This window comes from Bufo bufo, chromosome 2 (genome assembly GCF_905171765.1).
Source record: "Bufo bufo chromosome 2, aBufBuf1.1, whole genome shotgun sequence".
In the NCBI taxonomy this organism is placed as follows: Eukaryota; Metazoa; Chordata; class Amphibia; order Anura; family Bufonidae; genus Bufo; species Bufo bufo.
The window spans coordinates 181,790,373-181,804,991 of NC_053390.1; positions in this window are offsets into that span (position 1 = coordinate 181,790,373).

Below are 14,619 nucleotides of genomic sequence, written 5' to 3' on the forward strand. Positions count from 1 at the left end.
TTTTTCCACCAGCTTAGGGAGACGTGAGATTTAGAGATGGCATCTATAAAGGGGAAAATTGCTAAAAATGCCAGATGCAAGCCACACGTCAGACACAAAGCACATTTAAGCTGCTTCGGCAAAGTTATCTAAAATTTTTGGTACACATTAATAGAAATATTAGTAAAAAAAATTATAAATTCAAAAAGTCTACGACTAATGCCAGAATCTATGTTTTTGGTCACCTTGTCACAGTTGTATGTACGTCAAAATGGTACTAATAAAAATAGCAGCACATCCCCAAAAAAACAAGCACTCACATTGCGCCGTCAACATAAAAATAAAACTTACAAGTATCAAAATATGGTAACAAAAAGCAAAATATTTTATCTTTTAGTAGTTAAACATAGTAAAAAGAAACTATATAAATTTGGTATCATCGTAATAGTTATCAATGCATGTTTTCCATCCCACTCCACAATGAATGGAGCATGAAATGTTGCCACAGAAAAAAAAAAAAAAGCTTGACCGATAAAAAAAAAAAAAAGAAGTTATTGCTCTTGGAAGGACGGAAGCAAAAAACATCACCATCAAAATTGTCTTGGTCCTAAGACTACCGGAACACATGTAAGGGGCTGTCTTGCAGATTACTGTTGTCACGGCGGACAGGATATAGAAACACAGATAAATAAACAAATACGTTTCTAGGCGAGAAGCTGGAGATCAAGGTCATCTCCTGATAAATCCCTACCAGCTCTCCCTATACTGCTAAGCCCACGTTCAGACCCTTAAGGTGGGCCTAACGTGTCCTCGTGCCTGTGCTGAGAATACCCTAAAAATCCCTAAGATGATGAAAGGGGAAATAGAGGCAGCCTGCTCCCTCCAAACCTGGAGGGGCAGGCGTCTCTCTAACAGCCTAGACAGCAAACCACAAGAGAACAAAAACCCAACTTATCTTTTGAGCAGGAACAGCCAATCCTTCCTTCCTTGCAAACACAGAGCCAGACAGAAGCTATAACCTGCAGGGAACACTGGGAGTGGGTGTGATTTAAACTGAAACCAACGACCCCACCCAGTGCATCTGAAGGGAGGCGGATCTAGCTTGACTCCAAAACAAAACAAAACAAAAGGCTAGACACGTGCTGCTAATCTGGCAGACCTCCGCACATAGCCTGAGCAGGGCATGACAGTACCCCCCCCCCCCTTCTACGGGTGACCTCCGGACACCCTGGCCCAACCTTATCCAGGTGGGATCTGTGAAAAGCCTTCACCAGACGGCTGGCACTAACATCCCGAGCCAGAACCCACATCCTTTCCTCAGGGCCGTATCCCCTCCAGTGTACCAGGTACTGAAGGGAACCCCGAAGAACTCTTGAGTCAAGAACCCTGGAGATCTCTAACTCTAAATTTCCATCAACCAGAACAGGAGGAGGAGGCAAAGGCGATGGTTCAACCGGTTTCACATTTTTTTTCAGTAAAGACCTGTGGAACACATCATGGATCCTCCAAGTCTGCGGAAGATCCAGACGAAACGCCACTGGATTGACCACCGCAGATATTTTGTACGGTCCAATAAATCTTGGACCCAGTTTCCAAGATGGCACTCTCAGTTTAATATTTTTAGTAGACAACCACACCAGATCACCCACACACAGGTCCGGACCAGTCACACGTCTCTTCCCAGCCATTCGCTTATACCTCTCACCCATCTTCTCCAAATTCACTTGGATCCTCCGCCAGATAGAAGACAAGGCAGAAGAAAATCTCTCCTCCTCTGGCATCCCAGAGGAACTAGTCCCAGAAAAGGTACCAAACTGAGGATGAAAACCGTATGCGCCAGAAAAATGGCGACTTACCCATGGACTCCTGCCTACGGTTATTCAAAGCAAACTCTGCTAGGGACAAGAATGAGGACCAGTCCTCCTGATTCTCAGCCACAAAGCACCTCAAGTAGGTCTCCAGGTTTTGATTAGTACGCTCTGTCTGCCCATTCGACTGTGGATGAAAAGCCGAAGAGAATGAAAGTTGAATGCCAAGCCGAGAGCAGAACGCCCTCCAAAACCTGGAGACAAACTGTGTGCCCCTATCAGAAACCACATCCGAAGGAATGCCATGCAATTTCACGATATTATCCACAAAAATCTGCGCAAGAGTCTTGGCATTGGGCAGACTAGCTAACGATATAAAGTGAGCCATTTTACTAAAACGGTCAACAACCACCAAAATTACTGTCCTCCCGGAGGAACTCGGCAAATCCGTAATAAAGTCCATAGACAAGTGCGTCCAAGGATGAGACGTAATAGACAAAGGAAGAAGTGAACCAGCAGGTCGAGTATGAGCAACCTTTGACCGTGCACAGGTTTCACAGGCTGCCACGTAATCCTCAACGCTCTTACATAACCCGGGCCACCAGAACCTCCGGGACACAAGATCAAAGGTGGACTTACCACCAGGATGTCCAGCAAGGACAGTATCGTGATGTTCCTTGAACACCTTATATCGCAATCCGTCAGGAACAAACAACCTCCCTGGGGGACAAGAACCAGGAGTCCCCTCCTGGGCTCCCAACACCTCCATCTCCAATTCGGGATACAGAGCGGAGACCACCACCCCATCAGCCAAAATTGGAGCAGGATCCTCTGAATAACATCCCCCAGGAAAACTGTGAGACAACGCATCTGCCTTAATGTTTTTAACCCCCGGGCGAAAAGTAACTACAAAATTGAACCTGGTAAAAAACAGTGACCATCTGGCCTGTCTAGGGTTCAGCCGCTTGGCAGATTGCAGGTAAGCCAAATTCTTATGATCCGTATATTCAGTAACGGGGTGAGACGTCCCCTCCAACCAGTGACGCCATTCCTCAAAGGCCAATTTGATGGCCAGCAATTCTCTATCTCCTACATCATAATTCCTCTCGGCGACCGAGAGTTTCTTGGAAAAAAAAGCACACGGAACCCATTTGCCAGGAGATGAACCCTGAGACAGCACTGCTCCAACCCCCACCTCTGATGCATCAACCTCACCAGACACATCGGGCTGCACCAGAATGGGAGCAGACGCAAAACATTCTTTAATAGTCGAAAAGGCCTGCAATGCTTCATCCGACCCGACAGAGACGTCGGCGCCCTTCTTAGTCATATCGGTTAGAGGTTTTACAATGGTAGAATAGTTCAAAATAAATTTTCTATAATAATTAGTAAACCCCAGAAACCGCATCAAAGCTTTCTGATTCTCCGGTCGGTCCCATTCCAGAACCGCCCGGACCTTTTCGGGGTCCATACGAAAACCAGAGTCAGAAAGCAGATAACCCAGAAACTGAAGCTCCTGCACAGAAAACACACATTTCTCCAATTTGGCATATAATTTATTCTCCCGAAGGATCGTCAAAACCTGTCTCACGTGATCCTGATGGGTCTTCAGATCAGGAGAGTAAATTAAAATGTCATCCAAGTAAACTACTACGAACCTCCCCACAAAATGATGGAAAATGTCATTGACGAATCGCTGAAATACCGCTGGCGCGTTCGTTAACCCAAAAGGCATAACCAGATTCTCGAAATGACCCTCGTGTGTTGAAGGCCGTTTTCCACTCATCCCCTTCCTTGATTCTGATCAGATTGTAGGCCCCTCTTAAATCCAAATTGGAGAACACCTTGGCTCCAACAATCTGATCAAAAAGATCCGAGATCAAAGGAAGGGGATACGGATCACGGACCGTAATACGGTTCAATTCTCGGAAATCCAAGCAAGGTCTCAGCGATCCATCCTTTTTCTTTACAAAGAATAAACCCACTGCCACTGGAGACTTAGATGGCCTAATATGACTTTTTGCCAAACTCTCGGCAATATACTTCCGCATGACCTCTCTTTCAGGTTGAGAAAGATTGTAAAGCCGAGACTTTGGCAACTTAGCCCCTGGGATGAGATTAACTGGACAATCATAGTCACGATGAGGGGGCAATTCCTGAGCCCCACCCTCCGAAAAGACATCCGCAAAATCTGAGAGATACAGAGGTAGAGCCGTAGTAGACACACCAGAGATAGATGTGCCAAGACAATTATCTGAACAAAACTCACTCCAACCAATGATCTGTCTTGCTTGCCAATCAATAATTGGGTTATGTTTTGTCAACCATGGTAACCCTAAGACTATAGGAGCGGGTAAGTCCTTCATGACAAAACAAGACATAATCTCAACATGTGAATCACCCACCCTTAACAAAATACCATGAGCAATATGAGTGAGACTCCTTTGAGAAAGAGGGGAAGAATAAATTGCGAAAACCGGAATCTCTCTTTCTAAAGTGCAAGTACTTAGACCCAGATTTTGAAGAAAAAGAAAATCAATAAGGTTTACCCCACCACCACAGTCAATGAATACTTCAACAAAAGATTTTCTTGAGTCTAGCGCCACCATAGCTGGAAGGAGAAAACGAGTACTACAGGGAGCTTGCATACCTGCTTGCTCCACCACAACATTCACACTACCAAGTGTCAGGAATGTTTTTTTTTTTTTCTTTAAGTAAACATCTTGGTGATTCTTTCTCATCAACATGCGGTTTAACGAAAGGACAAGCAAAAATAAAATGGCCACTTTTTCCACAGTAATAACATAGTTTATGCAACCTCCTAAAGTCTCTCCGACCAGAACGGAAAGATACCTGACCCAGCTGCATGGGTTCCTCTCCTACCCCAGAGTTACATGTAATATTACCCTGGGGAGCAGGTGAGACGAAACCACTCACAGAAGGGATCCCTTGCGCAGAGGGAGCCTTACACCTCTCTCTAAGGCTACTTTCACACCTGCGTTTAGGTGCGGATCCGTCTGGTATCTGCACATACGGATCCGCACCTATAATGCAAACGCTTAGATCCGTTCAGAACGGATCCGTTTGCATTACCATGAAAAAAAAAAAAAGTCAATGGGGAACGGATCCGTTTGAAAATTGAGCCATATTGTGTCAACTTCAAACGGATATGTCCCCATTGACTTACATTAGGCTACTTTCACATTTGCGTTCAGAGCGGGTCCGTCTGATGTCTGCACAGACGGATCCGCTCCTATAATGGAGATGTTTGGATCCGTTCAGAACGGATCCGTCTGCATTATAGTTTAAAAAAATTTCTAAGTGTGAAAGTAGTTCAGACGGATCCGTCCAGACTTTACATTGAAAGTCAATGGCGGACGAATCCGTTTGAAAATTGAGCCATACTTTGGAAAAACTTCAAACGGATCCGTCCCCATTGACTTACATTGTAAGTCTGGACGGATCCGTTTGCCTCCGCACGGCCAGGCGGATACCCGAACGCTGCAAGCAGCGTTCAGGTGTCCGCTTGCTGAGCGGAGGCTGAACGCTGCCAGACTGATGCATTCTGAGCGGATCCGCATCCACTCAGAATGCATTAGGGCAGTATGGATGCGTTCGGGGCCGCTTGTGAGACCCTTCAAACGGAGCTTACAAGCGGAGCCCCGAACGCTAGTGTAAAAGTAGCCTTAGTCTGGACGGATGCGTTTGCCTCCGCACGGCCAGACGGACACCCGAACGCTGCAAGCTGCGTTCGGGTGTCCGCCTGCTGAGCGGAGCGGAGGACAAACGGTGCCAGACTGATGCATTCTGAGCGGATCCGCATCCACTCAGAATGCATTAGGGCTGGACCGATCCGTTCGGGGCCGCTTGTGAGAGCCTTCAAACGAAACTCACAAGCGGAGCCCCGAACGCTAGTGTGAAAGTAGCCTAATACGTCTATCTAACCGTACTGCCAAAGACATTGCATTCTCCAATGTATCCGGGTACTCATGAAAGGCAAGGGCATCTTTCAATCTCTCAGATAACCCCTAACAAAACTGAGTACGTAACGCGGGGTCATTCCACTCTGACTCGGTAGCCCATCTCCTAAACTCAACGCAATAAGCCTCTGCAGTATGTTCACCTTGTAATAAATTGCGCAATTTAGATTCCGCCATCGAGACCCGATCTGGATCATCATATATTCATCCCAAGGCTTTAAAAAATTCTTCCATAAATTTGACTTGCACCTGATGCCAGAGCATTCTGACACCATGTGACCGAATTACGCAGATCCGCAACCTCTAGGGATAATCCCTGCATGCGATCAACTAGCGCATCAATTGACTCCATCTCAAAACCGCTGAGCAATGGCAGTCAAAGTATTGGCGGGTAATAATGTCACGGCGGACAGGATATAGAAACACAGATAAATAAACAAACAAGTTTCTAGGCGAGAAGCTGGAGATCAAGGTCACCTCCTGATAAATCCCTACCAGCTCTCCCTATACTGCTAAGCCCACGTTCAGACCCTTAAGGTGGAAATAACGTGTCCTCGTGCCTGGGCTGAGAATACCCTAAAAATCCCTAAGATGATGAAAGGGGAAATAGAGGCAGCCTGCTCCCTCCAAACCTGGAGGGGCAGGCGTCTCTCTAACAGCCTAGACAGCAAACCACAAGAGAACAAAAACCCAACTTATCTTTTGAGCAGGAACATCCAATCCTTTCTTCCTTTCAAACACAGAGCCAGACAGAAGCTATAACCTGCAGGGAACACTGGGAGTGGGTGTGATTTAAACTGAAACCAACGACCCCACCCAGTGCACCTGAAGGGACGCGGATCTAGCTTGACTCCAAAACAAAACAAAAGGCTAGACACGTGCTGCTAATCTGGCAGACCTCCGCACATAGCCTGAGCAGGGCATGACAACTGTGCATTTTGACTCAGAATCCACACCAAATACTGTATGTGTTAGGGTGGGTTCACACTGGCGTTAGGGATATGGTTATAACGGAATTCCCAGACAGAATGCAAAACGAAGGGCTTTAAAAGGCATTGTGTTTGCTTTCCGTCCTAATAGAAGTCTATGGGAAAGCATAACGGATCCATCTGGGTCCCGTTATGCAAGACGGAAAACAAAGTCCTGTCAACAGGATTTTGTTTTCCGTCTTGCATAATGGGAACCAGACAGATCCGTTTTGATTCCCATAGACTTCTATTAGGACGGAAAGCAAACAGAATGCCTTTTTAACCCCTTAAGGACCGGGCTCATTTTCACCTTAAGGACCAGGCCATTTTTTGCAAATCTGACCAGTGTAACTTTATGTGTGAATAACTTTAAAACGCTTTTACTTATCCAGGCCATTCTGAGATTGTTTTTTCGTCATATATTGTACTTCATGACACTAGTAAAATGGAGTCAAAAAAATTAATATTTCCCAAAAAATACCAAATTTACCAAAAATTTGGAACAATTAGCAAATTTCCAAGTTTCAATTTTTCTACTTATATAATACAGGGAGTGCAGAATTATTAGGCAAGTTGTATTTTTGAGGATTAATTTTATTATTGAACAACAACCATGTTCTCAATGAACCCAAAAAACTCATTAATATCAAAGCTGAATATTTTTGGAAGTAGTTTTTAGTTTGTTTTTAGTTTTAGCTATTTTAGGGGGATATCTGTGTGTGCAGGTGACTATTACTGTGCATAATTATTAGGCAACTTAACAAAAAACAAATATATACCCATTTCAATTATTTATTTTTACCAGTGAAACCAATATAACATCTCAACATTCACAAATATACATTTCTGACATTCAAAAACAAAACAAAAACAAATCAGTGACCAATATAGCCACCTTTCTTTGCAAGGACACTCAAAAGCCTGCCATCCATGGATTCTGTCAGTGTTTTGATCTGTTCACCATCAACATTGCGTGCAGCAGCAACCACAGCCTCCCAGACACTGTTCAGAGAGGTGTACTGTTTTCCCTCCTTGTAAATCTCACATTTGATGATGGACCACAGGTTCTCAATGGGGTTCAGATCAGGTGAACAAGGAGGCCATGTCATTAGATTTTCTTCTTTTATACCCTTTCTTGCCAGCCACGCTGTGGAGTACTTGGACGCGTGTGATGGAGCATTGTCCTGCATGAAAATCATGTTTTTCTTGAAGGATGCAGACTTCTTCCTGTACCACTGCTTGAAGAAGGTGTCTTTCAGAAACTGGCAGTAGGACTGGGAGTTGAGCTTGACTCCATCCTCAACCCGAAAAGGCCTCACAAGCTCATCTTTGAAACCAGCCCAAACCAGTACTCCACCTCCACCTTGCTGGCGTCTGAGTCGGACTGGAGCTCTCTGCCCTTTACCAATCCAGCCACGGGCCCATCCATCTGGCCCATTAAGACTCACTCTCATTTCATCAGTCCATAAAACCTTAGAAAAATCAGTCTTGAGATATTTCTTGGCCCAGTCTTGACGTTTCAGCTTGTGTGTCTTGTTCAGTGGTGGTCGTCTTTCAGCCATTCTTACCTTGGCCATGTCTCTGAGTATTGCACACCTTGTGCTTTTGGGCACTCCAGTGATGTTGCAGCTCTGAAATATGGCCAAACTGGTGGCAAGTGGCATCTTGGCAGCTGCACGCTTGACTTTTCTCAGTTCATGGGCAGTTATTTTGCGTCTTGGTTTTTCCACACGCTTCTTGCGACCCTGTTGACTTTTTTGAATGAAACGCTTGATTGTTCGATGATCACGCTTCAGAAGCTTTGCAATTTTAAGAGTGCTGCATCCCTCTGCAAGATATCTCACTATTTTTGACTTTTCTGAGCCTGTCAAGTCCTTCTTTTGACCCATTTTGCCAAAGGAAAGGAAGTTGCCTAATAATTATGTACACCTGATATAGGGTGTTGATGTCATTAGACCACACCCCTTCTCATTACAGAGATGCACATCACCTAATATGCTTAATTGGTAGTAGGCTTTCGAGCCTATACAGCTTGGAGTAAGACAACATGCATAAAGAGGATGATGTGGTCAAAATACTCATTTGCCTAATAATTCTGCACGCAGTGTATATAGAAATACCTCCAAAAATAGTTATTAATTTACATTCCCCATATGTCTACTTCATGTTTGGATCACTTTGTGAATGCCATTTTATTTTTTGGGGACGTTACAAGGCTTAGAAGTTTAGAAGCAAATCTTGAAATTTTTCAGAAAATTTCTAAAACCCACTTTTTCAGGACCAATTCAGGTCTGAAGTCACTTTGTGAGGCTTACATAATAGAAACCACCCAAAAATGACCCCATTTTACAAACTACACCCCTCAAGGTATTCAAAACTGATTTTAAAAACTTTGTTAACCCTTTAAGTGTTCCACAAGAATTTAATGGAAAATAGAGATAAAATTTAAAAATTTCACTTTTTTGGCAGATTTTCTATTTTAATTTTTTTTTTCCCAGTTACAAAGCAAGGGTTAACAACCAAACAAAACTCAATATTTATGGCTCTGATTCTGTAGTTTACAGAAACACCCCATATGTGGTCGTACACTGCTGTACAGGCACACGGCAGGGCGCAGAAGGAAAGGAATGCCATACGGTTTTTGGAAGGCAGATTTTGCTGTACTGGTTTTTTGACACCATGTCCCATTTGAAGCCCCCCTGATGCACCCCTAGAGTAGAAACTCCAAAAAAGTGACCCCATTTTAGAAACTACGGGATAGGGTGGCAGTTTTGTTGGTACTATTTTAGGGTACATATGATTTTTGGTTGCTCTATATTACACTTATTGTGAGGCAAGGTAACATGAAATAGCTGTTTTGGCACAGTTTTTATTTTTTGTTATTTACAACATTCATCTGACATGTTAGATCATGTGGTATTTTTATAGAGCAGGTTGTCACGGACGCGACAATACCAAATATTACAACTTTTTTTGGTTGTTTGTTTAAGTTTTACATAACAAAGCATATATATTTTTTTTATGATTCTTTAGTGTCTCCACATTCTGAAAGCCATAGTTTTATTTATTTTTATATTGGGCGACTGTCTTGTGTAGGGGCTCATTTTTTTCTGGATGAGATGAAGGTTTTATTGGTACAAATTTGGGGTGCGTATGACTTTTTGATCGCTTGCTATTACACTTTTTGTGATGTAAGGTGACAAAAAAAAAGACTTTTTTTCCACTTTTTTTTTTTACGGTGTTCACCTGAGGGGTTAGTTCATGTGGTATTTTTATAGAGCAGGTTTTTACAGACGCGGTGATACCCAATATGTATACTTTTTTTTTTTTTTTATATATATATTCAACACAATAAAAGCATTTTTGAAACAAATAAAATCATGTTTTAGTCTCTCCATAGTCTGAGAGCCATAGTTTTTTTTTTTTTTGGGCAATTGTCCTATGTAGGGGCTCATTGTTTGCAGGATGAGGTGACGGTTAGATTGGTACTATTTTTGGGGGCATATGTCTTTTTGATCGCTTGCTGTTGCACTTTTAGTGATGTAAGGTGACAAAAATGGCAGTTTTTATTTTTTATTTTTTTACGGTATCTATCGGACGGGGTGGATCAGGTGATATATTTATAGATCCGGTCATTACGGACGCGGCGATACCTAATATGTGCGGTTTTTCTTTTAGAAAATCAGGGGAAAGGGGCGTGTTTTTTTTTTTTTTTTACTTGAAACTTTCTATTTTTTATTCAAAACCCTTTTTTTACTTTTTTTTTTTTTTAACTTTATTTCTGTCCCACTCTGGGACTTCAACTTTTGGGGGTCTGATCCCCTCTGCAATGCATTACAATACATCTGTATTGTAATGCATTGCCTGTTCATGTACTACAGTCAGTAGTACACAAACAGGTTGCCTAGGAGACCCAGCCTGAGGCTGGATCTCTTCGGCACACGTAGAAGGCAGGTCAAGATGCCGTGCAGGCAGGTCCAAATGCCGCGGAACGCGGCATAGAAAGGGTTAATCTGCCTGCATCGCTGTAAACAGAGATGGCGGCAGATACAGCAGGGGCCCGGCTATAAGTGACTGCCGGACCCCTGCAGTGATCAGGCGCGCACCGCTCCGGTGCCCACCCGATCATCCTGCCGTGCATGTACGGCAGAATGCATTCTGGCAATGCATCCCCCGCCGTACATGCACGGCGTTTTGCGTTAAGGGGTTAAAGGCTTCCGTTTTGCATTCCGTCATAATACAAGTCTATGGGCAGAAGAATGGATCCGTCCTTCCGTCCTATGGATTCCGTTATAACCATGCTGCAGATTTTAAAATTTCCGCATGGTATGAAAAAGCAAAGTATACATGAGATCTGTGAAATCTTATTCACTTTGCTGGTACTGTATTATGCTTCAGTTTTTCCTCACGAGAATCCTTGCTGGAAAAAACTAGCGTAATCTGCAACAAAAAACTGTTTAAGGAAAGATCATTTCTGTGAAAACTGCCTCCTTAGCTATACCTCACCGATAACTGAGGGTCGCCTCTCTGGAGAGGTCCTCTTAATAGTCTGAGATGCACTGCGTTCATGTAGTAAAGTTTCTTGTAATTGCTTACTCAGATAAGGTAAAGCTTCCATGGCTATTTCTGCCTCCCTGCCTTTATATCAATATCATCATAGCTCATGGGTGTCTCTTTAGTTTAGGGGGAAAAAGGGAAATTAGTGCCAAGGCAGGTTTGTAGGCAGGATGCAATGCAACTTCCTGTCATAGCTTTCCAAACTTATGACAACATCTTCTACACCTTGTATAAAAACAATCTGAAAATCATTTCTTTTAATGCCTTTCTCTGTGCTAAAATATGATTTTTAAAGGGGTTGTCCAGAACTAAAACACATGGATGCTTTCTTCCGAAAACAATGCCATAGCTTTCCCCAGGTTGTGTATGCTATTGGGGCTACAGTTAGTTGAAAGACCACATAAAGGGGAAATCCATGGGAGTATATGCAAAGACAAAAGAAAGAGGGGCTAAATAAACCCACAATAATCCCGCTATTGGGTCACCTTTATTAGAAGATAATAAAACTAAAAACCATCCCATTACAGATTTTAAAACAGGTTGATTTCAAATCAGGTGAACGTAAATGTTTATTAATGGTGTTCAAGACGGCAGGCTGAGTAACTTAGATGTGATTATGTATATTGAGCTGAACTATATCGTCTTCTTGCTAAAAGCAGTCATGTATTGTTGGCGGATAGATTTCCAGTTGTGCTCCTCACTGGTATCTATTATAGTAGGCAGCTTCATTAATCACATCGTATGTATCAATTGGCCGTGTGCAGCTCACACTAAAAGGCAACAATATCGCTATTGTGCTGCAACATTGTATCTACCCAGAGAGCGCCATGTGTCAGCTATCCATTAGTGTAGAGATCCCTGCCAAAAATAAAGCTAACCCTCCGGACATGTTTAGCTGACTAGACGGCTTCATCAGAGGAGAATGGGGTATACCGATACTGGTATTGGGGCAAAGCCCTATTCATATCAATGAAGCTGAGCTCCAATACCATGTACAACCTATATATGGTTGCAGTACAATGTAATTTATAAATTTACATTTTTAGACCCACATGTCAATGAACAGAGACTACCTCAGGAGGTAGCTGCCTGGTGATTCCTCTGCAGTGGAGACCTGATTCATGTAGGGGGATAACTCTCTTAGGCTACTTTCACATTAGCGTTTTTTTTGCGGATCCATCATGGATCTGCAAAAACGCTTCTGTTACAATAATACAACCGCATGCATCCGTCATGAACAGATCTGGTTATATTATGTCTTCTATAGCCATGACCGGGGGGGGGGGGGGGGGGGGGGGGGGGTCAGGGCGGATCCATTTTCTATTGACTTACATTGTGTCTCAGGACGGATCCGTCTTGCTCCGCACCACAGTGTTATTCTGTCCACGATGGGGGCGCAACCAAACGGAACGGAATGCATTTTGGTGCATTCCGTTTCATTCATTTCAGTTTTGTCCCTATTGACAATGAATGGGGACAAAACTGAAGCGTTTTCTTCTGCCCTTGATATCCTATGACGGATCTCAATAGCGGAATTGAAAACGCTAATGTGAAAGTAGCCTTGGCCCACACCCAGTTGGATCCGTTTGCAATTAATTAAATTGTGGCCATGTGTTAATATAAACTGTTTAGAGATTGAGGGAAATTGGATGACTGAAATCGCCTTCCGTTAGCAATACCTTATGGCTTTATAATCAGATCTTATTATTACTTTGATATTGGTAAATCTTGAGAAGATTTCCTTATTTACTTTGAAAAAATTGTCAAATATTTTTGTTTCTAATGAATTGTAATATTTCTGCACGCAGTGTGGGAGTTTTTCATGTTTATCTTACTAATGAGGTGAAAAAACATCCCGGTCTATGTGGAAAGTAGTGCTTTTGCCATCCTCATTTATGGTTAAGCATGCTTTTCATTATGTCATGCCGATAGCTTAAATAAACTGTTTTTCCAGGAGGATAACAAGCTTCATTGGTTACTGGAGCAGTGTGGGATTAAATGAAAGCTAATTTGATCAATTACTTACAGTTACAGAGGTCTCTCTATGAGACAGAAGCCAGTGTACATACTTTGGCAGATGACGAATCAGCGCAGTCAACACATGCCGTAAAGGTAATGAACATTCCTCTGGACTTCATTTTTTATCCAGCTGAGAGGAGAAAAAGATTAATCCCAATAACAGAGCTACCTAAAGCCCTACAAATACAATGTAGATAAGAATAGATTCCCCTCGACAAAATACTTATCCATTTACTCTATTATATTTCTTAGTCTGCAAAATAGACCTATGCTTTCAAGGATGGTCATTTGTCAGCCAATGGCAACCGAAACAACTGGGGTGTAACAGGAGGATTTACTGAGGACCGGCAGATGCTTGTGGAGAGTTCCTTCTCTAAATAGTTTAAAAAAAATGGTGCATTTTTGTGTTATTTGTTGACAGCCGTTATAGTTAAACTTTCTGTTTTCTGTTTTCCACTCAGGGCCTTCCTGGATCCATAATGTTTTTATTTTTCTGTTCCCTTAGCCATATGAGGATTGTACTTTGTAAGGGCACCATTTAATATTGCATACAATGTAGTGGGAAGCTGGAAACAAATGCAAATATGGTGAAATTAGAAAAAAATCAAATAAAACACAATTCAGCCTCAGTATTAAGGGTTTTGTTTTTAAACCGCTCCCTGTGTGGTTAAACTGTTACCTTCATTCACTGGGTCAGTACAATTATAAATATACTACATTTAGACAGTTTTTCTTGTTTAATTACAGGGGGGGGAATGAAAACTTTGGGGGGGGGGATTTTTTTTTTTTCATCGCCGTGTTCTGAGGGAATCGGCCATTTTGATTTTTGTTTTCATTATGGCATTCACCATACAGAATAAATGTGTTTATATTTTAATAGTCCAGACATTTTTGCATAGCGATGCCTATGATGTTTATTTTAATTTTTTTTTTAATTATGGGGAAAGAGGATTTTTTTATATTTTTAAAAATTTTTTATACCCTAGGGCCTAGGTGACTGTAAGAAGCAGTTATTAGATTGCTTCTCTCTTACATTGCACTGAATTGCCTTTGCAACATATTTCAGATTTGCTATGTTCCTATGGAGCCCCGCCACATTCTTTCCATTTTTACTCAAATGTGACCAAACCCTCTTAGGAGTGCTTCTGTGGGGTTTCTCTTCGTACCTCCGCACAAAAAATAGAACATGTTCTATTTTTTTGCGGTGCGGATGGATCACAGACCCATTCACGTTGAATGGGTCTGGATCTGCCGTGGAAGCCATACGGGTGGTGCCTGTGCATTGGGGACCGCAAATTGCTGCCCCCA